The sequence below is a fragment of the Schistocerca piceifrons genome, chromosome 6 (assembly GCF_021461385.2).
Source record: "Schistocerca piceifrons isolate TAMUIC-IGC-003096 chromosome 6, iqSchPice1.1, whole genome shotgun sequence".
NCBI classification, from domain to species: Eukaryota; Metazoa; Arthropoda; class Insecta; order Orthoptera; family Acrididae; genus Schistocerca; species Schistocerca piceifrons.
In genome coordinates, this window is record NC_060143.1 from 435,157,501 (window position 1) to 435,184,298 (window position 26,798).

The following is a 26,798-nucleotide window of genomic DNA, read 5'->3' on the forward strand; positions in this document are numbered from 1 at the left end:
GTCGACAACAGTATTTCAGGTTACGACCCGATAGAGAGACAGACGGAGAGGTGTTTGAGGATACTTAAAGGATAATTTAGAATGTGTAGGGAGACGAAGATTTAATAATAACAAGGGATTAGAGCGCGGTTGCAGGGGAAGGAACAGAAGAAATGGTTACGGGAGAATATAGGCTTGGTTTTGGGAATGGGAGAGGTGAAATATTAATTGAGTGCTGCAACAAATTTCAGACGGTAATATCAAATACTCCGATCAAGAATCACAAGAGCAAGAGATATGCTTGGAAAAGACAAGGATACGTGAGAAGATTCTAGTTGGATTACATTGTGGTCACATAAATATTCCGAAATCAGATACTGGACTGAATGGCGTATTCAGACAACAATTTAATAATGATGAAGAGTGGAATGAAGTGTAAGAGAATCGTACCGAAAAATCAGTGCGGAAGGAAGTGGGATATCAGGTACTGAGGAAGGATAAGACGCGTCTCAAGTTCGCTAAAGATGTAAATACTGCGACAAGGAATAACACAGTTGGCAGTTCGGTTGAAGAGGAGTGGCCGTCCCTAAAAAAGGTAGTCACAGATGTTACACCGTCAAACATAGGTACAACGAAAGGAACTGAAAAGACAGAAGAAATACTTAAACTGATCAACGAAAGGAAGGAAGTACAGAAGTATTCAAAAACACAGGAAAACAGCAGTAGAAATCCCTTAAGAATGAAATAAGTGGAAGTTCATGGCAGACAAGGTGAACTGGCTGCAAGAAAAATGTGGAGAAATCTAAAAATAAATAACCGTCAGAAGGAATTATTCAACAAGTAGAAAAGTCAAAACAACCTTCGCTGAAATTAAAAGCAAAGGTGGTGCCATTAAGAGTGCAATCCTAATCCCACCGTTAATACAGAGAGCGGATAGGTGGAAACAGTACATTGAAGGCTCCCGTGAACAACGTAAAAAAGAGCTCTAGAAGTCTTGAGATAAAATAAGGCAGAAAGATAAATAACATGCCAAAGGAATATCTAAAATCATTGAGGGAAGTGTCAAGCAAACGACTATTCAAGTCGGGGTGTAGAACCTATGAAACTGACCATATACCATTTGGCTTTCTGAATAACATCAGCCACACAGATCCGAAGATTACAAGAGGCGATAAGTGCGAAAATTATCGCACAATCAGCTTAACATCCCATGCATCAAAGTTGCTGACAAGAAAATAGACAGAAGCTTGGAAAATAAAATTGAGGATGTGCTAGATGACGATCAGTTTGACTTTAGAAAACGTAAAGGCACGAGAGAGGCAATTCTGTAGATGCAGTTGATAATGCAAGCAAGACTAAAGAAAAATCAAGACATGTTCATAGGCTTTGTCGACCTGGAAAAAGCGTTCGACAATATAAAATGGTGCAAGATACTCGAAACTCTGAGGAAAATAGGGGTAAGCTATAGGGAGAGACGGATTATATACAATAGGTACGAGAACCAAGAGACGACACTAAGAGTGGAAGACCAAGAACGAAGTGCTCGAATGAAAAAGGGTGTAAAAAGGGATACAGTCTTTCGCTTCTACTGTTCAACCTATGCATCGAACAAGGAACGAAGGAAATAATAGAAAGGTTCAAGTTGTGGTTAAAATTAAGAGTGAAATAATATCAATGATAAGATTTGCTGATGACATTGTTACCCTTAGTAAAACTGAAGAACAATTACAGAATTTGTTCAATGGAATGACACGCCAAGGGTATGTACACTGAAGAGCCAAAGAAAATGGTACAGCTGCAGAATATCGTTTAGAACACCCGCGAGCACGCAGAAGTGACGCAACACGACGTCGCATGGATCGACTAATCTCTGAAGTATTGCTGGAGGAAACTGACACCATGAATCCTGCAGGGCTATCCATAAATCCGCAAGAGTACGAGGGGGTGGAGATCTCTTCTGAACAGCACGTTGCAAGGCATCTCATATATGCTCAATAATGTTCATGTCTGGGGAGTTTGGTGGACTGCGGAAGTGCTTAAACTCAGAAGAGCGTTCCTGGAGACACTTTGTAGCAATTTTGGAGATGTAGGGTGTCGCATTGTCCTGCTGGAATAGCCCAAGTTCGTCGGAATGGACAATGGACATGAATGGATGAAGGTGATCAGACAGGATGGTTGCGTACGTGTCACCTATCAGTGTCGTACCTAGACGTATCAGAGGTCCCATATCACTCAAATTGCACACGTCCCACACCATTACGGAGCCTCCACCAGCTTGAAGAGTCCCCTACTGTCGTGCAGGGTCCATGGATTCATGAGCTTGTCTTCATACCCGTCCATGTCCATCCGTCCGAGACAATTTGAAACGAGAATCGTCCGACCAGGGAACATGTTTCTAATCATCAAAATTCTAATGTCGGTGTTGACAGACCCAGGTGAGGCGTAAAGCTTTGTGTCGTGCAGTCATCAAGGGAACACGACTCGGCCTTCGGCTCCGGAAGCTCATATCGATGACGTTACGTTGAATAGTTCGCGCGTTGACACTTGCTGATGGCCCAGCATTGACATCTGCAGCAATTTGCGGAAGGGTTGCACTTCTGTCACGTTGAAAGATTCTCTTCAACCGTTGTTAGCCCCGTTCTTGCAGGATCTTTTTCCGGCCGCAGCGATTTCGGAGGTTTGATGTTTCACCGCGTTCCTGACGTTCAAAATACATTCGTGAAATGGTCGTACGGGAGAATCCCCACTTCATCGCTACCTCGAAGATGCTGTGTCCCATCGCTCGTGCACCGACTATAATATCACGTTCAAACTCGTTTAAATCTTGATAACTTAGCATTGTAACAGCAGTAACCGATCTAGCAACTGCGCCAGATACTTGTTGTCTTATATAGGCGTTGCCGACCGAAGCGCCGTATTCTGCCTGATTATATATCTCTGTATTTGCATACGCATGCCTATATCAATTTCTTTGGAGCTTCAGTGTAATATAGATTGAGAGTAAACCGGAATCAAAAAATAATGAGTAGTAGCAGAAACTAGAATAGTCAAAACGGGTGATGAAGGATTCGACGAAGTTAAGGAATTCTGATTCCTAGGAAGCAAAATGACCAGTTATGGACGAAACAAGGAGGAGATAAAAAAAGCTGACTAGCACAGGCAGAGAAGACTTTCCTGGTTAAGAGTAGCCTACTGGTATCAAATATAGGGTTTAATTTGTGGCCGGCCGCGTTGGCTGTTCGGTTCTAGGAGCTCAGTCCGGAACCGCGTGACTGCTACGGTCGCAGGTTCGAATCCTGCCTCGGGCGTGGATGTGTGTGATGTCCTTAGGTTAGTTAGGTTCAAGTAGTTCTAAGTTCTAGGGGACTGATGACCACAGATGTTAAGACCCATAGTGCTCAGAGCCATTTTTTGTACCTTAATTTGCGGAAGAAATTTCTGAGAATGTACGTTTGGACCACAGTACTGTGTGATAGTGAATCGTAGGCAACGAAAAAAGTATAACAGAAGAGAATCGAAGCGTTTGACATGTGGTATTACACAAGGAAATTGAAAGTTAGGTGGACTGATAAGGCATGGGTAGGTTATCCACAGAATCGGCGAAGAAAGGAACACACTGATGCGAAGAAGGGACAGGATGATAGAACACTTGTTATGACGCCAGGGAAGAACCTCTATGGTACTTGAGGGAGCTGTAGAGGGTAAAAACTGTAGGGGAAGACAGAGGTTGGAATACATTAAACTAAAAACTGAGAACGTAGGTTGCAAATGGTGCCCTGCAACGAAGACGTTGCCGCAGGAGAGGAATCTTTTAAGGGCCGCATCTAACCAGTCAGAAGACCGATGATGGTGATGATTTCTGGGTGAGGGCGTTACAAAACAAGGCCACCAGCGATTGCTGATGACTTAAGAAAAAAATGGCTCTGAGCACTATGGGACTTAACGTCTAAGGTCATCAGTCCCCTAGAACTTAGAACTACTTAAACCTAACTAACCTAAGGACATCACACACATCCATGCCCGAGGCAGGATTCGAACCTGCGACCGTAGCGGTCGCGCGTTTCCAGACTGTAGCGCCTAGAACCGCTCGGCCACCCCGGCCGGCGATGACTTAAGAATAACGAAGAAAAAACTTCCATGATACAATGGATCTTTTGGAAACACCTACAATTCGTAGCGTACATATTCGGCGACAACGATCGATATAGCATTCTCTATGATGTTGCTCCATATGACCCACAGTAATACTTGCCGGGACATGACCCTAAGCTATTCATCACTCAACGTGGCACTTTTATAGTGGAAAAACGTAATCCACTAAACTATTTGAAGAACGTATGCGTACAAGTAAGCATTATTAAACGGTAAGTACTTCGTTATATTGTTTCTACAGGCCTTCTACCATGTTGTTAAAATCACGGTATACTATATATTGCAGTCGTATTTAATAAATAATCACACACGCCAACACACACACACATATATATAGTCTATTTTTTAATGATAACATAGTGTTTTCTGGTGTCCGCTTTACTTTTATTTTCTGTTTAGCCTTAACATTATCAGTTACGTTACTACTGAAAAGTAGAAAATGACATTTACTCCGTATTTTCACGTCGTTTTCTGTATGCACTATTTCTTCTATGTTATTCACTATTATTGTATCATCTTTTATGACAACGGTCAATTACATTTTGATGATGGCTCTGTAAACCGAAAACTGGTTTACGTAATAAACTAATACAGTGTCACAAACACGATTTTGTGTTTCTCATTTCTACATCTACATAAATACTCTGCAATCCACCGCACAGTGTTTACGCAGTTAAATAGTTCTGTTCTCTGCTCCTCAAAATTAAAATTATTATGAAGCTGTAACCCCAAGATCATCACTAAAACAGGTGGTGCGTATCGGACAGAGCTGCAGGATTTGCTCTCTGACAGGGGAGGTATTTCCCGATGTGTCTCACCCTCACCTGTGTCTCCACGTTCACCACTCTCTAGCGCAGGATCAGACGACGACGTTCCCACAATGGTCAAAGTCCTGAACCTACGAGCGCGCATCGTCGTTACACACACGCCGCTTCTCTGGTGTACAGCTGAGTTCGACCAACCTGCTTTCCCTCGCTCTTGCCTTAGTAGTCGCTCGAACAGCTGGAGGCAACTTTCCTTCGTTCCAAAGCTCGTAAATTTTTCAGATGTCTTCCAGCACTTCTAGGCCCACAACACTGGTCGCATGATATAGAAAAAGGAAATTTTCTACGTCTCTGTTCTCTGCTGAACACAGTTTATAAACCGGAATTTGGGAAGATGATGCAATTTTTCTGCTACTCGAAAAGAACATCATAAATGTTCCCAAAATGACCATTGAGGTCTCTGTAGTGGCTAAGCTAGAGGCTAAAATTGTTTCTCTCAGTTTCATAAGCGAGTAAGAAATAAAATTTGAAAGGTTGCAAAAGTTCAAAAATTAAGAGGGATTACAAGACTGGTAATAAATATGAAGGGAAATGATGAAAAACTGTGAACTAGTAATAAGCAATTAGGTGAGAAATTAGGGAAAAGTATAGAAACTAGTGCAAGGGAGTTAAGCGAGAAACTAGGAATTACTGTCACCACTAAAGAGGGACAGATACATAATTCATAAGAAATATGTCAATACATTAATGAAAATGTTACACGTAGACTTAATGTGCCTAGTGTCAAGTGAAGGACTACAGTCAGATTTTGATTGAACAATTTTTATTGTTAAAAGTAAACTAACCACTGTTGAAGCAGGTCAGACTAAACTCCAGGAGTCATTAATGAACAGATTATACAGTTGCAAAGAGAATTTTAGAATTTATGGAAGGAGAGTGTGAAGAGTGAAACAAACAGAATGATTTGAGGTGATACCTTATCAGGAAGTTGTTACTGAAACTGAAGAATAAATTTAAAGTCATATCACAGGTTTTAGAATTTTGAAGAGTTGAAGGTTAGTTCTGTAAAAGATATGCCAGGGAGTAGGGAAGAGGTTGAGCAAACGATTAAGAAGATTGGTGATTTGAGTGCTTCTATTGCACTATTATTAATTAATGCTGAAACAAGTTTCAGTGGAACAGTACTTATGGGTGTTGGTGAATCTTAATAAGCGAAGGAAGGTGAAGACAGAGCGACCAATTGGTCTTAGAAAATCAAACTGTAGGAGCACAGAGCCTTGGAAATCATAAGGAGGCTTGTTCAAATGTAATTATTGTAGCTGTGGAAGTTAAGAGATCAAATATGGTGTCAGAGCAGGTGTTAGAACTTGAGCCAGCTGTATAGATGTTGACCCTGAATCAGCAGGCAGCACAAGTGGTTCTGAAATCAGTCCGAAGTAGGAAACTAAGTGAACTTGGAAGTTCTGCAGCTAGGTTTTCTGAATATGAGTATGTTTTTGTATGTACTTTACAATATAGCAAAAATTGTTTTATTTTGTTCCAGAGAGATGTAGAGTGATGATTAATTTTTCCTTGTGAAATAAGATTAGAGATAGGGATTGGTGCCTCAGATGTGGGAGGCTTTGACGGGGGTGCTATAGCATTCTACTGGAAGAGGATCCTTTCCAAAAGTGGTACTCTTCACACTGAGAACATATTGGAATGGAAGTGTGTAGCAGCTCTGTAGTTTTGAGGAGTTTTACTCAGTGGGGAGTACCCAGTGTCTTTTATTGTCTATTTATTAATATTTTTTCTTTTTTCAGGGCTAACCACAAAGTTTTTTAAATGTTTTTCTTGAAATGTATTTAATTTATAGTGTTTGTGACTAATCAAGAAGCTTTTGCATGTGTTTCTCGTTTTGCTTCCATGAGTGATAAGACTTCCTGGGGTACTCATGTGACTGATATTTGTCTTTGGTGGATGGAACATGTAAATTGAAGTTTGACAGTAATTCCAGCTGATGATAAGGTTTTGCAACTTTTGAAGGATATTCCTCAATCGTATTCTTATGTGTTTCTTGGTATTAATGTTTTATTCTGAAACATGGTGATTGCTGTGTACTTAAAGACATTTTCTTCTGTTTGTAGGTCTGAAATCTAGTGTGATGAAAATGATTCTGGTTTGTAAGATGTCTGAGGTTTTCATGAGCTTACCACTGATGTTTGTTCCTTGATGAATGTTTTGATACACTAATACATTAGTTGAGTATTACTTGAAACAGATGCTTCATACAGAATGAGTTAATTTGCTCTGTGTTTGTGAATTTTTGAAAACTGGTTGCAGTAGAGAGAGATTTTCTATGCATTGAAGTGTAATCATAGAAATTAATGATCAACTCTCAATATGTTCTTCTACATAAATAACAAACTAAAACAAAATAGCAAATAAGTAAATTAATTAATTTACAGCGAAAAATATAAAATGTAATTCACAGCCACGTTTAAATACAGAGACTGTAACTACAAAACAGCTAAAATAATGTATTTGTGATCTGTACTTGGTTGAGTAATGTAAAAACAAGAAATCAGACAATCACCCTGGAAAGACATTATAATCTCCCATCTAAAAACACTATATAGAATGTCAGACATCACACAGAATCTAGAAACATGCACAAAATTCGATTTATCATCTCTCAAAATAGTGGACAGGTCAGCAGGTAAGCTGGTTGCGTTTCTCTTATTTTGGTGTAAAACACATTCTGTTAAAATGCAGTACAGATATCTGTACACCACAAGCACAGCATACTGGTCAATCCTACTGCAGGAGGAGGAATCGGGGCCTCAGAGAACAGTAGCCTATCTGGACGTATGTTAGGGGTACTCCTTCCCACTGCAGTGACTGGAAGAAGCAATGCCTAGGCCGTGGCATTTCTGTCACTGACTGTAGCCACATAACCACTCCTCACCCCACAGTTGTATGACCCTGTGCCTCAACAAGAAGGTAAATGTCTGTAAAGGCACAGCACATTTGGAAATTGTATTTTCCAAGCAGGTATTCTTAGATAATTCATCTCTAACTTCATTACCAAGAATTCCCTTGTGACCTGCTGCCCAAGAGAGTAACACCTCCTTGCCTTGCCTCTGTAAGTGGAAAAGGGTGTCATGGATCATCTGAATACACACCATTTTAACCTTAATGTTGTGACATATATGGTCTTGAGACTTGTATAGCTGCCCACGGAGATGATCGGAGGTCTATCATACATGATTGCATGGGGCAGAGTGTTGAGACAGAACAATAGGCCATTGAAGGCACAGAGAGGCCCAACTGTCGAATTAACATTTTATTTTACTCATTCATTTGTGGGGGGAGTGACCACACCCCCCATTCCATGTGAGAACAGTTGGATGACTAGCGAGATGACAACCAGTGTCCTAGTAGCTGGCTGCACATCCGTACCTAGCTCTGCTGACACAGTGCTCAGTATGACATACACAACCCCATTGCATGAGTCACTTCACAAACACAACACTTCAGTGGCATCTGAAGATTGTCAGGAAACTTGCTATGGCAGCCAGCTTTCCAATGAATGACTGCATCCCAGTGGCCCTTGGTGTGTAGTATGGTGGCACGCACATTGTGATGACAGAAGATAGCTGCAATGCATGGGGTGTGACCTCCTGCCCCCTGGGCAGAATGGCTTGCTGATGGAGTAGGCTTGTGAAAACCCATTGCGCCATGGCACTTAATCTGGAAGGTAGACTTTGAGCAGGAATCTGATGCATTAACAGACACACAAGCTCGTGACTGCTGCCAATGGCCCCCATACAGTCTCCTTATCTGGCATGGCCCCCACATCCTGGAAGAAGTGATGGGCTGCAAATAAAAGTGCTATCGAAAATACAGGTATTTATAATCACCTGCTCAGAAACACCACTAGTAGCCATTTGTGGAGAAGTTCCCTTGGCAGTACTGCAAGAACCATTGCAGTGGTGGTCTGCAGTGATAGGTCTCACTGATCAAGCCTGGTCCACCTTGCAATAATTCGACAGCTCTGTTGCTACAACCAAAATGACAGCATCCTGCGATCACCAACTACCAATGGCTGCTGCAGTACTCCACCACATAATTCCACAGATTTGCCTATAAAATGGTAGCACCTCTACAGTTCTATAGTTGATGGTGCTGAGAGCTCCTGGTAGTTTATATCTAACAACATGAGTAATTTTAAGGAAAAACTCGTGGAAGATGGACCCATATATTTCGTCATTTGTCATTTACTTTGTTGCTTAACAACAATTACTTTGATTACAAATTAAAAATCTTGTCAAAAAATGTACAACAACGTTCACTTTAATTTAAAGGATATGAACAGGATCAATTCATTAATAAAAATTTTTAACAATTAATACAATTAAGAACAGGGCTTAAAACCAGTGATATGCGTAAGTCCCCAAATAAAAGAAGTCACATCAAGTAGGTGCGACTGCAACCAGTTAAATGAATTACAAATGACTGCCACTAAACGTACTAACAATTCCCAAACATGGATAAAACTTTAAACAAATAGACAACACCAACCACCGGCCAGTGCGGCCGAGCAGTTCTAGGCGCTACAGTCTGGAACCGCGCGACCGCTACGGTCGCAGGTTCGAATCCTGCCTCGGGCATGGGTGTGTGTGATGTCCTTAGGTTAGTTAGGTTTAAGTAGTTCTAAGTTCTAGGGGACTGATGACCTCAGAAGTTAAGTCCCATAGTGCTCAGTGCCATTTGAACCATTTTTGAACAACACCAACCCAAAATACAGAAATAATAACAAGTCACACCACTGATTGTGGGCAACGGCCTTGTCACAGTGGATACACCGGTTCCCGTCAGATCACCGAAGTTAAGCGCTGTCGGGCGTGGCCGGCACTTGGATGTGTGGCCATCCGGGCCGCCATGCGCTGTTGCCATTTTTCGGGGTGCACTCAGCCTCGTGATGCCAACTGAGGAGCTACTCGACCGAATAGCAGCGGCTCCGGTCAAAGAAAACCATCATAACGACCGGTAGAGCGGTGTGCTGCCCACACGTCCCTCCTAGCTGCAGCCTCACCTGAGGATGAAACGGCGGTCGGATGGTCCCGATGGGCCACTTGTATCCTGAAGACGGAGTGTGCTGTTTACCACTGATTGTGGCTGTTGGGAAGTCTTTAACAATTTATAAACCTTAGTACAATCCCTTAAGCAATAAAATATACAATCCCCTCAAATACAAGAAAAGCTTGGAAGGCATGGAACTTAAAAGATTACTCCCAGGCGATATGCACCAGCAAAAACATTAATAACGATCATTAAACAAATACGCAATCCCCCAAAATAGAAGAAAAGCTGGGAAGGCTTACAGTTTAAATGTGACTCCCAACTTGTACACACCAACAGAAACATTAATAATGGCCCTTAAATAAAGAAGAAGTCACTCAAAATACAACAAAGGTGTCAAAATACAGCAACCAGTTATGACAGCAAACTGTCAGCAACCACGCAAGTTTGACAATGAATGTAGTTAGTTAATGAACTCAGCAGTTCGTACACATAAGTAAAAGCCTTTAAAACTTAATACGCCTCGGAGCTAGCAAAATAGGGCCTCTAACATTTAAACGAGTTGTTAAAGGAGAAATATAGTACGAGGAACCTCGGACTTGCAGAGCACACCTTAAGGCTTGTGTGCTTGCTTAGCACTCAGTACTTGAATAGTTCAAGGGTTCTGGAATTCATTGTCCGCAGATCGTGGTCGTGCGGTAGCGTTCTCGCTTCCCACGCCCGGCTTCCCGGGTTCGATTCCCGGCGGGGTCAGGGATTTTCTCTGCCTCGTGATGACTGGGTGTTGTGTAATGTCCTTAGGTTAGTTAGCTTTAAGTAGTTCTAAGTTCCAGGGGACTGATGACCATAGATGTTAAGTCCCATAGTGCTCAGAGCCATTTTAACAATTTTTTTTGGAATTCATTGAGCGACACGGTGCTCTGGCACGCAAAAAAACGATTGAACTTAATTAACTTGAGCTAACACGAGGCAACTGACAGAAGTGTCTGGCTGCAGGCAAACCTAGACATCGTGCAACAACGAAGTGTCACCGCACAAGGAAGAAAACACGTCTCTGCTCTGGACCCAGGAAACAGAAACGCGTCGTCTGCAGTCAGAACTACTCTCCCAACATGCTTCAGAAAGGAAACTGTAATCAGCCCAAATACGACTACAAACGACAGTATCTAAGAGGTAGGAGATGTTAACGTATTGTGGAAATGACTAAACATACAAGTCATGAGCTTGACAGTCCTTAATATTACATGAAAATTGACGACGTGAACTACAACCAGCTGCAAATCCAAGTACAAGGGCACACCCTCTTTTAACAGTCCATTTCCTTTGATGCAAACTATAATGCAGTCCCAGTCACATAAACTCAATTTACAACACAGAGTATTCATAAACTTACAATGAATATGATCTGGAACAAACAGATTTAAATCAGTTACACTGATTGATGACCATCCACACAATCACTCGGAGGCGTAATGAACACAACAAGTCTAATTCAACATTGACACAAGTGTGGGTTTATGATAACAACTACCAATAAGAGATTAACTCCACTCAGGTGCGAAGGAGCCATGACTTCCTGGATTCCAAGGAGGGGTGTTATTGCCTCAAATTTGTGCACGTGATCTACGGAACCTGTAACGTTTAAGCGTGCTGGTGCTTTCTGGTCAGGTTTCATTCTGCATCAGTGGCCCTTCGCACAACTCGCCGCTATCAATTACTTAATCCAGCCAGAAAAACCAACTCGTCAGTCGCGCCTCCCGCTAACCACCGGTACCATGGCCCGGAAGACCCAACAACAATCGACCAAAAACTGTAGCCCTGCCGTATGACCAGGATCGATATAGGCTATACAAGTACACTATTGACCATTAAAATTGCTACACCACGATGATGACGTGCTACAGACGCGAAATTTAACCGACAGGAAGAAGATGCTGTGATATGCAAATGATTACCTTTTCAGAGCATTCACATAAGGTTGGCGCCGATGGCGACACCTACAACGTGCTGACATGAGGAAAGTTTTCAAACGATTTCTCATACATTAACAGCAGTTGACCAGCGTTGTCTAATGAAACGTAGTTGTGATGCCTAGTGTAAGGAGGAGAAATGCGTGCCATCACATTTCCGACTTTGATAAAGGTCGGATTGTAGCCTATCGCGATTGCGGTTCATCGTATCGCGACATTGCTGCACGCGTTGGTCGAGATCCAATGACTGTTAGAAGAATGTGGAATCGGTGGGTTCAGGAGGGTAATATGGAACGCCGTGCTGGATCCCAACGGCCTCGTATCACTAGCAGTCAAAATGACAGGTATCTTACCTGCATGGCTGTAACGGATCGTGCAGCCACGTCTCGATCCCTGAGTCAACAGATGGGGACATTTGCCATACAACAACCATCTGCACGAACAGTTCGACGACGTTTGCAGCAGTATGGACTATCAGCTCGTAGACCATGGCTGCGGTTGCCCTAGACGTCACATCACAGACAGGAGCGCCTGCGATGGTGTACTCAACGACAAACCTGGGTGCACGAATGGCAAAACGTCATTTTTTCGGACGAATCCAGGTTCTGTTATAGCATCATGATGGTCGCATCCGTGTTTGGCGACATCGCGGTGAACGCACAAAATGTTCGACTGCTGCCCTGGTCAGCACATTCTCCATATCTCTTACCAATTGAAAACATGTGGTCAATGGTGGCCGAGCAACTGGTTCGTCACAATATGCCAGTCACTACTCTTGATGAACTGTGGTATCGTGTTGAAGCTGCATGGGCAGCTGTACCTATACACGCCATCCAAGCTCTGTCTGACTCAATGCCCAGGCGTATCAAGGCCGTTATTACGACCAGAGGTGGTTGTTCTGGGTACTGATTTCTCAGGATCTATGCACCCAAATTGCGTGAAAATGTAATCACACGTCAGTTCTAGTATATTTGTCCAATGAATACCCGTTTATCATCTGCATTTCTTTTTGGTGTAGCAATTTAATGGCCAGTAGTGTAGTTAGTGGCGCCAGTGGAGTGGCATGTCCACCAAAATTAAAGCTGCGACAGCTCAGTGGTATTCACTAGTTTAAGGATTGGTAAGCAGATAGCACTGGAGAGAAATCGGTACGATGAAGGTTGTGGAATGAGTGTCGGGAGGAGTCAAAATACTGGATGTTTGTGGTAAGAGATGGCTATGACTGCAGTGTAGCAGGGAAAGATTCGGTTTCAGCCTTCATATGGTAAAGGAAGAGCTAGTAAGGTTATGGGTTGCAAAGTACCTAAATCTCACGAATGACTTTATGGTCTGGAGGGGAAAGTGGTTGAACTTAACTGAGAAAAAAAACATGGGATGTGTGGAGAGTGTAAAATGTGGCGTCGATAGTTACGATGCCACACCGTAGCTGCACGCTTTCGTAAGTTGACACTACGAGAGAAGACAAACTACGCCGACCACTACACCCTCTGGCCGACGCTGTGGAGCTCAAAAAAATAGTTCAAATGGCTCTGAGCACTATGGGACTTAACTTCTGAGGTCATCAGTTCCCTAGAACTTAGAACAACTTAACCTAATTATCCTAAGGACATCACACACATCCATGCCCGAGGCAGGATTCGAACCTGCGACCGTACCGGTCGCGCGGTTGCAGACTGTAGCGCCTAGAACCACTGCGGCCGGCGTGTGGAGCTCAGCGAGTGCTGTCTTGATTTCTTCCCATTCCATCAAGAGCAGATGGCCTGGAAACATCGCTTCGACTACCGAGTGGGCTGGCTTACTATTGAGACCTTGATTAGACATGGACTACGGCTTCACACCTACGAGCTCATTCTAACCAAAGTCATGTATGCCTTTGTTATTTACTTGTGTTTTTGACTCTAGTAAAAAAAGTGTTCGTTATGTGCAGTACCGAAGTGCTTCACCTCTCCTGCTCCTACCCGCTTCCGCCGGCCACTGTGGCCGAGCGGTTCTAGGCGGTTCAGTCCGGAACCGCGCAACAGCTACAGTCGCAGGTTCGAATCCTGTCTCGGACATGGATGTGTGTGATGTCCTGAAGTTCGTTAAGCTTAAGTAGTTCTAAGTTCTAGGGGACTGATGACCTCAGATGTTAAAGTTCCATAGTGCTCAGAGCCATTTGAACCAATCCTACTCGCTTCCTTCACTCTCGGCCTATATTACAGAAGGCGGGATAAAAAATAAAACAGACCTGTATTCTCAAGGATGAGGGATATAGTAGGGTCTTTGGATTCCATTTTGTGAAAGACATAACACTGGCAAGAGAGACCCAGGTGTTCGAAGATATGTAGCAACTTTCTCAGCTGGTAGAAGTTACGGTTGATTGAGGGTAAACGAATACGGATAGTTATTTAGCGTGCACGACACTCATTCAGATGGAACGAGTGTGTCCTCCCATATCATGGCTGTTGCATTGGCTTCTATTGTCATCAGGGGCCGAGTTGTCCGCCCCCAGTAGCTGAGTGGTCGCTGGCGCGGTAGCTCAGCGTGTTCGGTCAGAGGGTTGCGTACCCTCTGTAATAAAAAAACTGAGTTAATCGATCATCAACGAACTTAATGGGATGTCTTACGACGTCCGCCCCGAGCAGATACAACGAACAAAAGCGAACAAAATGAGATTTTAAAACAAAACCAAGAAAAAGTGGTCAGCGCGAAAGAATAATCAATCCTAAGGGCCCGGGTTCGATTCCCGGCTGGTCGGAGATTTTCTCCGCTCAGGGACTGGGTGCTGTATTGTCCTAATCGTCATCATTTCATCCCCATCGACGCGCAAGTCTCCGAACTCGCGTCAAATCGAAAGACTTGCACCCGGCGAACGGTCTACCCGACGGGAGGCCCTAGTCACACGACATTTATTTATTTTTAGGGGCCGAGTTCGGAAAACGAAAGGTATAACCGACAGCATACGTCGCACAATTACAAACAAATCCGCGTCTCCGCTGTGTTCGCCTACACTTCGGATGTTGGGCCACTATTACGCAGCTCACATTCCGCCGGCAGCACCTGCGCGGGGAGCAGAAGAGGCAGTGCGGCGGTGCACGCGGCGCCGCGCCGCCCGGCTCGGCTCGGGTCGGCGCGGTCGGTGGCCCGGCGCGGTGAGTATGCAAACACGCGCGCGTGCATGCGTAGCCAGGTGCGGGCGGCCAATTACCGCGCGATGACGCACCGCCGAGGAGTCACCGCAGGGCGGGGGGGAGGGGCAGGAAGCGGCGGCGGCGACCCGCGTGACAATGAGGCGCGTGCCGGCGCGGCCAGCCAGCACGGCCAGGCACGCCCTGCCAGACGCCCGCGGCGGGAACTCCGTGTCCGCCACAGCAACACATGTCAGCGCGGTTCGGCCACCACGGCACTCTGCTAAGGGCTCACCAAAATACTCTACAGGAAAAGGTAGTTCACCCTTCTAGATGTGTATTGTTGCTGCAGTGCATATGGAGTACACGAAACAATTCGATTTACAGATCAGTAGCACAAGCGGTTCTGACGAATCAGGTATTGACCCATGTTCAAACGCGCATTTAGTACACGGTGTAGCCTACACCGTGGGCAATGCAGGCGCTGACTCTGGTCTTACGTTAAATCAGTAAGTGGATCGAAACAGCATATCCAGACACTCTGGGACGATAATGACATTGAAACAGAGGATGACAAGCGTACAGCTGAAATACTAAACACCTTTTTCCAAAGCTGTTTCACAGAGGAAGACCGCACTGCAGTTCCTTTTCTAAATCACCGCACGACCGAAAAAATGGCTGACATCGAAATAAGTGTCCAAGGAATAGAAAAGCGACTGAAATCACTCAACAGAGGAAAGCCCACTGGACCTGACGGGATACCAATTCGATTCTACACAGCGTACGCGAAAGAACTTGCCCCCCTTCTAACAGCAGTGTACCCCAAGTCTCTAGAGCAGGGCCTCCCAACGTGTGGTCCGCGGATCCCTTAGGGGTCCGACGGCTCTTTCCAGGAGGTCCGACGGCTCCTTCTAGACGGTCCGCGGCCACCTTCACCAAATCGTGTAAAATAATGAGTAAAATTATTGAATCAAAATGTGAAAATCAAATTCATCACTTTTTTTTTTCGTGTGAAAAACATATGTACTTTCACTTCAGGTCGTATTCCCAAGCAGCCTTTGCGGTTCATAAATGAGAACGCATACACAGTTTACTGTCGGACAATGCGCCTTTTCTGATCGACTGTTTCGCAACAATACGGGCGTCGTTTGTGCGCCGGCTCACGGCAGTAGATGTGCTGAAACCTTTTACGCATGAGCGGAGCGAGCTTTGTCGACCAATCACAGCGCTCGCTGGCACGTATGCGGCCCCAGGCATCATTAAATGTCAAACTTGCTTTGACCTTCAAGCTGTTTTCATTCATCTCTAAACCAAAGACTATGGAACTTGCATTAAGAAGCTTTCAATTCCTATGGGTTTCACTATGAAATTTAAAGTTACTGAGCTCTTGACTGACTAGGGGTCCGCCATGGATTTTCGACTGAAGAAGGGGCCCACCAGCTGAAAAGGTTGGGAAGCCCTGCTCTAGAGGAACGGAAGGTTCCAAATGATTGGAAAAGAGCACAGGTAGTTCCAGTTTTCAAGATGGGTCGTCGAGCAGATGCGCAAAACTATAGGCCTATATCTCTGACATCGATCTGTTGTACAATTTTAGAACATGTTTTTTGCTAGTGTATCATGTCATTTCTGGAAACCCAGAGTCTACTCTGTAGGAATCAACATGGATTCCGGAAACAGCGATCGTGTTAGACCCAATTCGCTTTATTTGTTCATGAGACCCAGAAAATATTAGATACTGGCTCCCAGGTAGATGCCATTTTCCTTGACTTCCGGAAGGCGTTCGATACAGTTCTGCACTGTCGCCTGATGAACAGATTAAGAGCCTACGGAATATCAGACCAGGTGTGTGGCTGGATTGAAGAGTTTTTAGCAAACAGAACACAGCATGTTGTTCTCAATGGCGTGCCACAGGGGAGTGTTATCGGACCATTGCTTTTCACAATATATATAAATGACCTACTAGATAGTGTCGGAAGTTCCATGCGGATTTTCGCGGATGATGCTGTAGTATACACAGAAGTTGCAGCATTAGACAACTGCAGCGAAATGCAGGAAGATCTGCAGCGGATAGGCACTTGGTGCAGGGAGTGGCAACTGACCCTTAACATAGAAAAATGCAATGTATTGCAAATACATAGAAAGAAGAATCCTTTATCGTATGATTAAATGATAGCGGAACAAACACTGGTAGCAGTTACTTCTGTAAAATATCTGGGAGTATGCGTACGGAACGATTTGAAGTGGAATGATCATACAAAATTAATTGTTGGTAAGGCGGGTGCCAGGTTGAGATTCATTGGGAGAGTCCTTAGAGCCCTACTTATACCTCCCGAGGAGATCACGAATGTAAAATTAGAGAGATTCGAGCGCGCACGGAGGCTTTCTGGCAGTCGTTCTTCCCGCGAACCATACGCGACTGGAATAGGAAAGGGAGGTAATGACAGTGGCACGTAAAGTGCCCTCACCACACAGCGTTGGGTGGCTTGCGGAGTATAAATGTAGATGTAGATGTAGATCCAGTCGACCGTACAGATGGCGAATACCCTCCTGGGATACGTTATGTCACGCCTGCTCGACCTGTTCACGTAGTTCTTCTGTAAGAGTTATTGGTTGACGAGTTGAACGGGTCACTTCTCTGCCTATCATATCCCACACGTGCTCGATCACAGGGATCATGCTGACCAAGGGAGTTGCTGCTCGTGTTGCAGAGAAGGTTGAGTTTCACGGGCAGCGTGTGGGCGAACGTTATCCTGTTGGAACAACACATCTCCTTCTCGTTGCAAAAACGGCAATAGAACGGATCTAACAACATTCGCAAGCGCCGAACGCTGGTTATCGTCCCCTCCAGAATCATCAAAAGTGAAAGAGAGTTGTATCACACCCCAGACCATAAGCCTTAGGGTGGGGCAAGTGTGTCTTGGACGAACGTACTCTACCAGATAGCAATCACCAAGTCTACATTGAACGCAAAAACAGCCGTCATTTGCTTGCAGGCAGAATCTACTTTCATTGCTGAAGACCACGGCGTGCCATTCCATCTTCCAAGCGATCCTCTGATGGTACCAGTTGAGCAGTGCACGGCGATGCTGTGGCGTGAGTGGAAGACTAGCTAGAGGTGTGCGTGGCCGTAGTCCCACTGTTAACAAGTGGTTCACAACACATCCTGTTGACACGTCTAAACCCACAAGCCCTTTTATCTCTGCTGTGGTAGCTGTACGATCTGCCACTGCTGCCCTTACAATACGACATCCTGACGGGGGTCAGTCCTAAGTGGACTTCCAGAACCTACGGATGTGAGCTCGTTCCCGTGACCACTGATACCAGCATCGCTGCGCAACCGATGCAGCACGGGCAACTACTGTGGCAATTTTCCGAAAGGACCGTCCCGCTACTTGAAAGACTACATTTCAAACTCTCTCAGTTGGCTGTAGCAAGCACGAGTTCGTCTCTGTGGCGTGGTTGCCTGCCTGCTTCACGCGTTTGCACCGAACTGTACCTTTTGGCTGTGAGCATTCCCTATTAAAGGTTAAGCACAATGTCCTCCTTGTAGCTATGTCACTGCGCTACCTGCTGGCGGACGACGTCTGCTATATTCTACCCACCATGTGGCATATGCCGTCGCTGTCATCCGACATAGACGTAATTTTTCCATGTGTAGGCAAATATCTTTTTTTTTCCGGCGGTGTATGCGGGCTCGGGGAAAAGTTCTCTGCCTGGGACCGAACAATTCAACATAACTATTGAGGTTGTCACGTCGAAAAAAGCAGTCTGCAATGACTTCTGTAAATAATGCTCTGTAATGCGTCACGTTTTTCCTAAAGATGATTCGATGTAGTCTGCGGTCTGGCTGTTCATAAAATTCCACTTCGAAAATCGATTCGTCATCGTCCTGGAAATGTCTGCCTCGCAGTGGTTTCTTCATCCGAAGATAGATGATGAATCTGATTTTATCAATTACAAATGGTTGCTGGAAGACTGTGATTATAAATAAAACTTTCTTTCTACCAGTCATGTTTCTCTTTTTATTTATATTTTGCACAAAGTATTTCGGAAAATGACAACCATTTTCACGTAGTCTTATTTCCGTGGTTTGTCATTTATACACACATAACATAAAGTTTGATCATAACCCATATTCAGACTAAGGAATATACAAAATAACATGCCAGTAATGTTGCGTGTGATACCTAGGACAAAAAGGGCGAGATTTCAACACGAGGTATACGGAGCACATAGAAAAATGGTTCAAATGGCTCTGAGCACTATGGGACTTAACTGCTGTGGTCATCAGTCCCCTAGAACTTAGAACTACTTAAACCTAACTAACCTAAGGACATCACACACATCCATGCCCGAGGCAGGATTCGAACCTGCGACCGTAGCGGTCGCGCGGTTCCAGACTGTAGCGCCTTTAACCACTTGGCCACCCCGGCCGGCGATGTAGCGCCTAGAACCGCATGGCCACTTCGGCCGGCGGAGCACATAGAAGCCTACACACACAAAGTCAGCAACAGCCACAACACAGGATACCCATTTCGAAAAGTAGAACAAAATTTTCAGTGAACTCCACTGATGAAACGAAAATTAAAAACTAGATCTGTTGGAAGAAGTGTAGATATATTCACATATAAATCGTGAAGACAAAATAGTGAGTGAAAAATCGGAAAGTGAATTTCTTCAGATTCTTCGACAGTATACTTAAATAAAAATAGCGACACATTAAAATTATTGCCACTGTAAAAATAAGTATCTGGTAGTTGTAATAAAAGTTCAGTTACTCTCGGAGGTCCAGTGTGGGCTATAATTGCCATATGCCAACGAAACTTGGTCGACGCACTAATACGTTAATGTGAAACCAGTTTACGCCGGAAAAAAGTACGGTAGTTCCAATTTTGGTCACCATGTGCGAATCTGGCGTTGTACACTGGTTGTAGGACGGTATGACACACACACTGTCATTTGGCAAGCCTTAACGTGAGTGAACAGCATTTTTATCGAGAAGAGAGACCGTGCGCCGTTAGTGAAACTATTTTATGTGAATTGCGCCAAGTGCAGTGCTGCATAGAAAGAATATCGCTGACTGAAAGGACTGAGAAGAGACCTGATCCCATTTAATAGTTTAAAGAAGACGGTAATGAAATTCGAAAACACGAAGCACCTGGTAGAGGAAGGTGTCCCATTGTCATTGCCGAGGTTGTTGTTACTCTAACTGACCCTGCAACCATGCCCCTGGTAGCGCTTGTGCTCGTGCTGTGTCACGAGAATCGTCCCTCGTACGGTCAACAGTCCAGTAAATTTTGCGGTCTATTTTACACTGGTGCCGTACAAGATCCGGACATTGCAACAGCTGAAACCTCATGATCCACAGCAGCGTTCTGAATATGCTCTTCGCTTTCCGGCACGGATCGAAGATGACGACATGTGGCCAGACAATATTCTATGGAGGAAGAGGCACCTCTCATAGTGCACGGTGCTGTGAATCTACACAACTCCCGAATTTGGGGTGTTTTTAAAACCACGTATTGTACACGAAGAGCCATCGCACCCACCGTATGTATCTGTGTGGCGTGAGTTCACAAGCACCTTTATTCTCGGTCCGTTCTTCTTTGAAGAGAATACACCCAGAGGGCCTGTCAGGCGTACCGAGACGTGTGGAAAGTATTGAGAGCTCTTTGTACAGCGTGTGCTTTGGAAGAGCGCAGCTACGTGGAAACCACTGTTTTCGTGCAAGATTGGGCAACACCTCATGTCGCTCTCCCTGTGAAAAATCTGCCCAGTGCAACCTTCCACGTACGTATTACCTCCAGAGGTTTTTCAGATGCATGGCCTGCAAGATCTTCTGATCTGAATCCATTTGGCATTTAAGCTTGGGGATATCTAAAAGAACGCATTTACGAGGGACACGTTCGCGAGCCGTGCACGGCTCGTATTAATGCCATTTATGGTTTGTCGTCTTCTATTACGGTACTGCCGCCTCATTTTCTTATTCCATTTACTGGCGTCACGAACTTCCTGCCTTACTTGCCCGTGAGCGGCAGCATCAGCGCGTATCGATAAGTGCACTGTCGTACCATCTCTGCAGCGACCGATAGTATTTCCGGGTCGTCGCGTGTCTGGCAGTCAGTTGGAGACGGACCAGCAGTGCAGTCGGGACCCAGCAGCAGTGAAGACGGGGACGGAGCGCCGGTGAGGCGCCGACAGCCAGTGCTCGCCGACCGCTGGCGACACACTTGAACTGTCCGGTGGAGGGAGATTGGAGCGGGACAACCGTTGGTTGGTCCTTCGGTGGGTCGTATCATCGGCCGACGTATATTTGGTCCTTTCACTGCTTCCGGGCCTGGGCAGTCGGTCGGTTGGCGAGAAGCAGCAAGGAAGTCTCCGTCGCGCGTAGTTTGGCCGCGGCCGCTGGCGCTCTGCATCCGCTGTTGGAGTGTGAGGTGCTGCTTGCGAGTGGTCGCCCACCGATCTTAGACATGAAAGATGACTCCTCACTTAACTTACTATCGAGCCTCAACTATTTACATTTCTTTGTTTGATACTGGCTGTCACTTTTGGGATATTCCCGTGAGCAACAACGTGTGTACAGTCACGTCGGCTAAGATTCCAACGTCTTCCTTTGGTGTTTATTTTAATTTATTCCCTGTTATTGCAGTTGACCAGCGGTATCATCTGCCTTGTGGCCATTGACATTCCGGTTACCTGCCCTGGCCGTTGACGTAATTTTCGGCAGTGTATTTTACTCGTCGTGTTGTTGCTGTCCTGCACGGTGTGTAGTTCGACAGCTGAGGTGTTGTTGGTCGTTGTGGGCACCAGTACAATGTGTGTCGTTGTATTGAAATCTTGTGGTCGTTTTACTGGTTGCGTGGAGCAGAACTGATTTTGTTGATTGCTCGGTCGGCTGCCTGTCGGCTGGGTTGCCTTCAGATTAAGAAGTCGTTGGACAGGCTGCCTGTCTCACCTAAATGGGAGTTAGTGTTACAATCTCAGGCCAACCCTTTGAAATTTCTGAGAGCCTTTCTTTGTGTGTTACATAGTAATTTCCCTGTTTGGGCTTTAGTTATTTGGTTGATGAGTGGCCTTCAGCCGAGTATCAATATCTCTTAAATTAAAGTTCTTGTCTTGTCTTTAAGGCATGAGATTGTAATTCCTTATAGGGGCCTTCAGCCGAATTTTGTATGAAATGTTTTAAGATACGGCCTTCTTCCTTTTGATTGTAGCTCTTCTTATTGCTTAATATGCGGCCTCCAGCCAAGATCCATTAAAATTGAATTGCTAAGGCCTTCAGCCTGTTTACATGGAAGATTTAGAAAATATTTTTGGGTGAAACCTCCAGAAGAACCTTGTTTCAATTTCTTGCCTAGGCCTTGTGTCTTGGATTTTGAGTGTGGCCTGAAGCCGATCTAAAGTTAATCAAAGGAGGTCGATTAAAGTTTTCAGTGTTTTACATCTTTGTTGTAATATTGTGTGTTGATAAATAGAGTTTGTATGTTGAGTGCAACTGACAGCAACTAATTTCGGCCGCTATCCACAACCTAATCCGCTCTGTCCTGCTAGCCCAGGCATTTCAGTTCGGTCCCTACCAGATCTAAAGGTCAGCATAGAGTAACACGTTGCTCAAATTCCACAAGAACTGCTGTGAGGAACTGTTGATCACGCCGATTTGCAGATGTGGCACCTCGTCAGCGTCTCAGGTGCGTAGGTTGAACATATTATGTAAATGGCGGGTAATTATAAAATCAACATCATGCCTTTCTCACTTGGTTGATCTTTTCCGCCCACGATCTGCTCCTAATTCATTACATATGGAAACATTTCTATACATATTTCTTGCAGTCACAGCGCCAGATCTACACATGTTGCTAAAATTTGAACTAATTTTTTCCAGCCTAAATCGATTCCGCTTAAAGCATTAGAATATCTACAGAGTTTCGTTACCATACGATAATTACAGTCTCCTCTAGACCTCTGTGAGTAGCTATACTGTAATTATAAACAACCAGTACAAGCAAAAAATAATCCAGATTATTAAATAAATACCCCCTGTATGAAAGCACACATCCTCTGCGAACGACCTGCAGCGTAGACTATGTGTAAAGACATGTTTGAAACTGCTTGCTTGTGTTTTTTTTTTTTTTTTTTTTTGCCATTTTCATTTGGAACTGATCATACAAAATTGTGTGTGATGGTTAATATGTGTTTCTGCACAAGTAAGCCACAGAAAACTGTAAGTGGAAGTTCTTTCCAAATTTCGCCACCAATGTAGAATGATAGATCAGTAATTAAAAACTGTGCATTTGTTTGTGTGTTAAAGTAAACAGCACAGTGTAGCACCTCACGCATTGGAAATATCGTGAATAAATGGTATAACACACAGAAACGTGCTTGTGGACGGACAACCATTTCGCAAAATAATTCGTGCGAAATATAGATGAGAAGAAAATCTTGACTAGTAGCAGAAAAGTTATTTCTTGCTGTCAGTTCGGGATCCTGGCAGACAGTCACACTCCAAGCAGCTCTGCGGACCCCAACGTGCTGTTTTGAATACATTGTAGTGCTTTTCATAAGTTCTGGATGGTTTCTGTTTAAGCTGTTGTCACACGTTCAGTGAATATCTGTGGTGTGTTTACATTCTAGTAGGATTAGCCGAGCGGTCTAAGGCGCTGCATTCATGGACTGTGCGGCTGGTCCTGGCGGAGGTTAGAGTCCTGCCTCGGGCATGGGTGTGTGTGTTTGTCCTTAGGATAATTTAGGTTAAGTAGTGTGTAAGCTTATGGACTGATGACCTTAGCAGTTAAATCCCATAAGATTTCACACACATTTGAACATACATTCTAGTTTTAACTTCCGCCTGCCGACTAGCCGTTACGTGTTGTTTTCGATTCGTTGTAGTGTTTATATAATTTCCTGATCAGCAGTTAAGGTTCATGCTCTTAAGGATCTTGGCCAGTCCATAGCCACGAACTACCATCATGGTTCCTACGGCCTGTTGATGGTCTAAGTTGTAAACCGAAACAAGTTGCCAACCAAAATAACGATCTGTTGCGATCAAGGCTGAATTCTATTATTTCGCATCGACTGCTGTTCATTATCATTGGAAGAATTCTTTCAAAAATTTTTGATAGGGAAGAGCCACATTTATAGGTAATAGTCACGGGAGGGGAGTAGGACAAATGCTACGGGAAAATTCGGATGTAGAATATCGGGTTACAAGGATCGTGAAACCTAGTTTCAAGCTTAGTAAGGTGACAGACGACATAGTGGCCCTGTGCAGATATTTCGATGGAGATGATCACGTACTTACAGTAGAAGGAGCAGGAAACAGCCTGGCTACCAACGTAGAATACATTATTAAAGCTGATCTGTAGAAAAAAGGAGTAGCAACAGCACACACTCGTTTGGGGTTTTGGAGGTTTTGCAGCACCATGATCGGCCCTGGATAAAAACAGCTATTAACCGTATAAACAAATAAGTGAGTGGGTTGCTTTTGACTGAAACAAAGTCTTGTACCTGTCCCGTGCCTGTTGCTACAAGTGAGAGACGGGGATACGCGAATCATGCCCTGCACTTGTGTAGGAGGGAGAAGAAAAGTTTAGCTGAACATCTTGTGGAAAGTGTAAGGGAGACCACAAGCACACAAGACAAAATTCGTTTGCTTACTGGAGTCAGAAGGCCTCATTTTTAGGTTAGAATCTGGCTACAGGCAGACAGTAATGAAATAAATTAAAGCAGAACAAGACTATAAACTATATATAATAGTTTGCTGAAAAAATAATTTTTTTATATAATTCAGTTTGTTAATTATAACTCATATATGGAACTTGCGTTTCTCAAGCGTCTATACAGTTCGGAGAAATCACCGGAACTGCTCTTTTGTACCGGAAATTACATTTCACGTACCTGCAGCGAGAATATATTGCACAATATCGAACGATTTACCTAGACGATCTTAGCGAAATATTTGTATAATATCCAGCCATTTCTCTAAGCTTTGTTGGCGAAATATAAAAATGGGTTCAAATGGCTCTGAGCACTATGGGACTTAACATCTATGGTCATCAGTCCCCTAGAACTTAGAACTACTTCAACCTAACTAACCTAAGGACATCACACAACACCCAGTCATCACGAGGCAGAGAAAATCCCTGACCCCGCCGGGAATCGAACGCGGGAACCCGGGCGTGGGAAGCGAGAACGCTACCGCACGACCACGAGCTGCGGACGCGAAATATAACTTGAATAAGTCTCACGAACTATTTGATCCCGTCAGATGACTTAGGTATCCAGGGGAAATGTGGGGATGCCACATTAGGTAGAATTTGATAGCTCAAAGAAGCGAAATATGTCACTGTTTCAAGTGCTGGATGAGCTGGAGCGTTGTAGTGGAGCAAAATCATCCTCTTGGACAATTTCCTGCGACGATTCCTCTTGACCGCATCCCGTAATCTCATAAGAAGTTCTCATAAAGTATTCCTATGCTCCTGTTAGCACCACACCACGACAGATCACAAATACAGTCAGCATCACCTTTCCCAAATATGCCTGGGCACTAAGGAGGGAAAAATCGACTGATTCAACCAATACAAGTATTTTAGTTCTCTATAACCAGTATTTTCTGGTGTTAGTTTGGTCTCGGTTATAACAGGTTTTCTTTTCTTTTACTTACAGCCAGGCAAAACGTTCTGCACATCAATTTGCCACAATAGCGGTGCTACAATTTTTGGGTTTTAAATAAAACTTTTTTTTAAAACAAAAACGAATAATTTGCTTGTAAAACAATCTGTGTACCTGGCGTTGCCCAGGTATGTGTTTATCTCAGTCTTTTATTACTGCATCTCCTCCTTTCCATTCTCTTAGTCTATCTCCTCCTCTCCTCCCCCCGTCTAGGCCCATCTCCTCCTCCCCCTCTTGTGGTTCATCTCCTCCTCCGTCTGCGTCCTCTCCCTGCTCATCTCCTCCCCTTTCCTTTCTCATTCCATTTCCTAATCTCTCTTTGTCAGTTCATCTCCTCCTTCACCCCTTTCTGCCTGTCTCTTCCTCCCCCTCTCTCTGCCCATCCCCTCCTCTTTCCTCTCTCTGTCGATCTTCTCCTCCCCACTCTCTCTGCCTATCTCCTTTTCCCCCTATCCCCCCCTCTCTCTCTCGATGTTCGCCTCCCCTCGCTCTGTCCACTTCCCCACTTCCTCCTCCTCATGTCTGTGTTCATCTCCTCCTTCGCACTCGCTGTCTGTTCATCTCCTCCTTCCCCCTTCTCCCACCATGTTATCACTGTCACCCCAATAGGAAGCCGGTGGTTTTTACCTCCACAGTATTTCTTTTCAGACTATAACTAATATGTTTACCAAATTTGGCTGAAATCGTTCCAGGGGTTTATGATCAGTTTTTTACCCTTGGCTTTGCCTGCGTATGCGCGTGCCAAAAGTACTTCAAATATACGTAAGGTATTTCATACGTATTTGTACGCATATTTCATCTGTATCTATAGCGAATTTCGCCCTGATGTTTTATTTTCATGTAGTTCAGTGTTTTTGACTTCGTATCTCTTGAACTATACGCTGTACAATTATGTAATTCTGCAGATACATACAATGGTATGGTCCACTGTCTGCGAAATGTGTTGTGAATAGAGTTAGTGTTACTTACTTCCTCTTTCAAGTCTCTCTTCCTCATAATTTCAATTACTTCCGCTCTCCATGGTAATCTCCGCCATCCAAGATTTCTTCTGCCTGGAGGTGGGCCTCGTTCTTGCTCCATTCACCGTGCAC

General features: G+C 44.3%; 1 pseudogene; it reads left to right on the forward strand.

The window, feature by feature from the left end:
* The first annotated feature begins 9,714 nt into the window (after nucleotides 1-9,714).
* On the forward strand, nucleotides 9,715-9,832 carry LOC124803944 (annotated as a pseudogene).
* The last annotated feature ends 16,966 nt before the right edge of the window (nucleotides 9,833-26,798 follow it).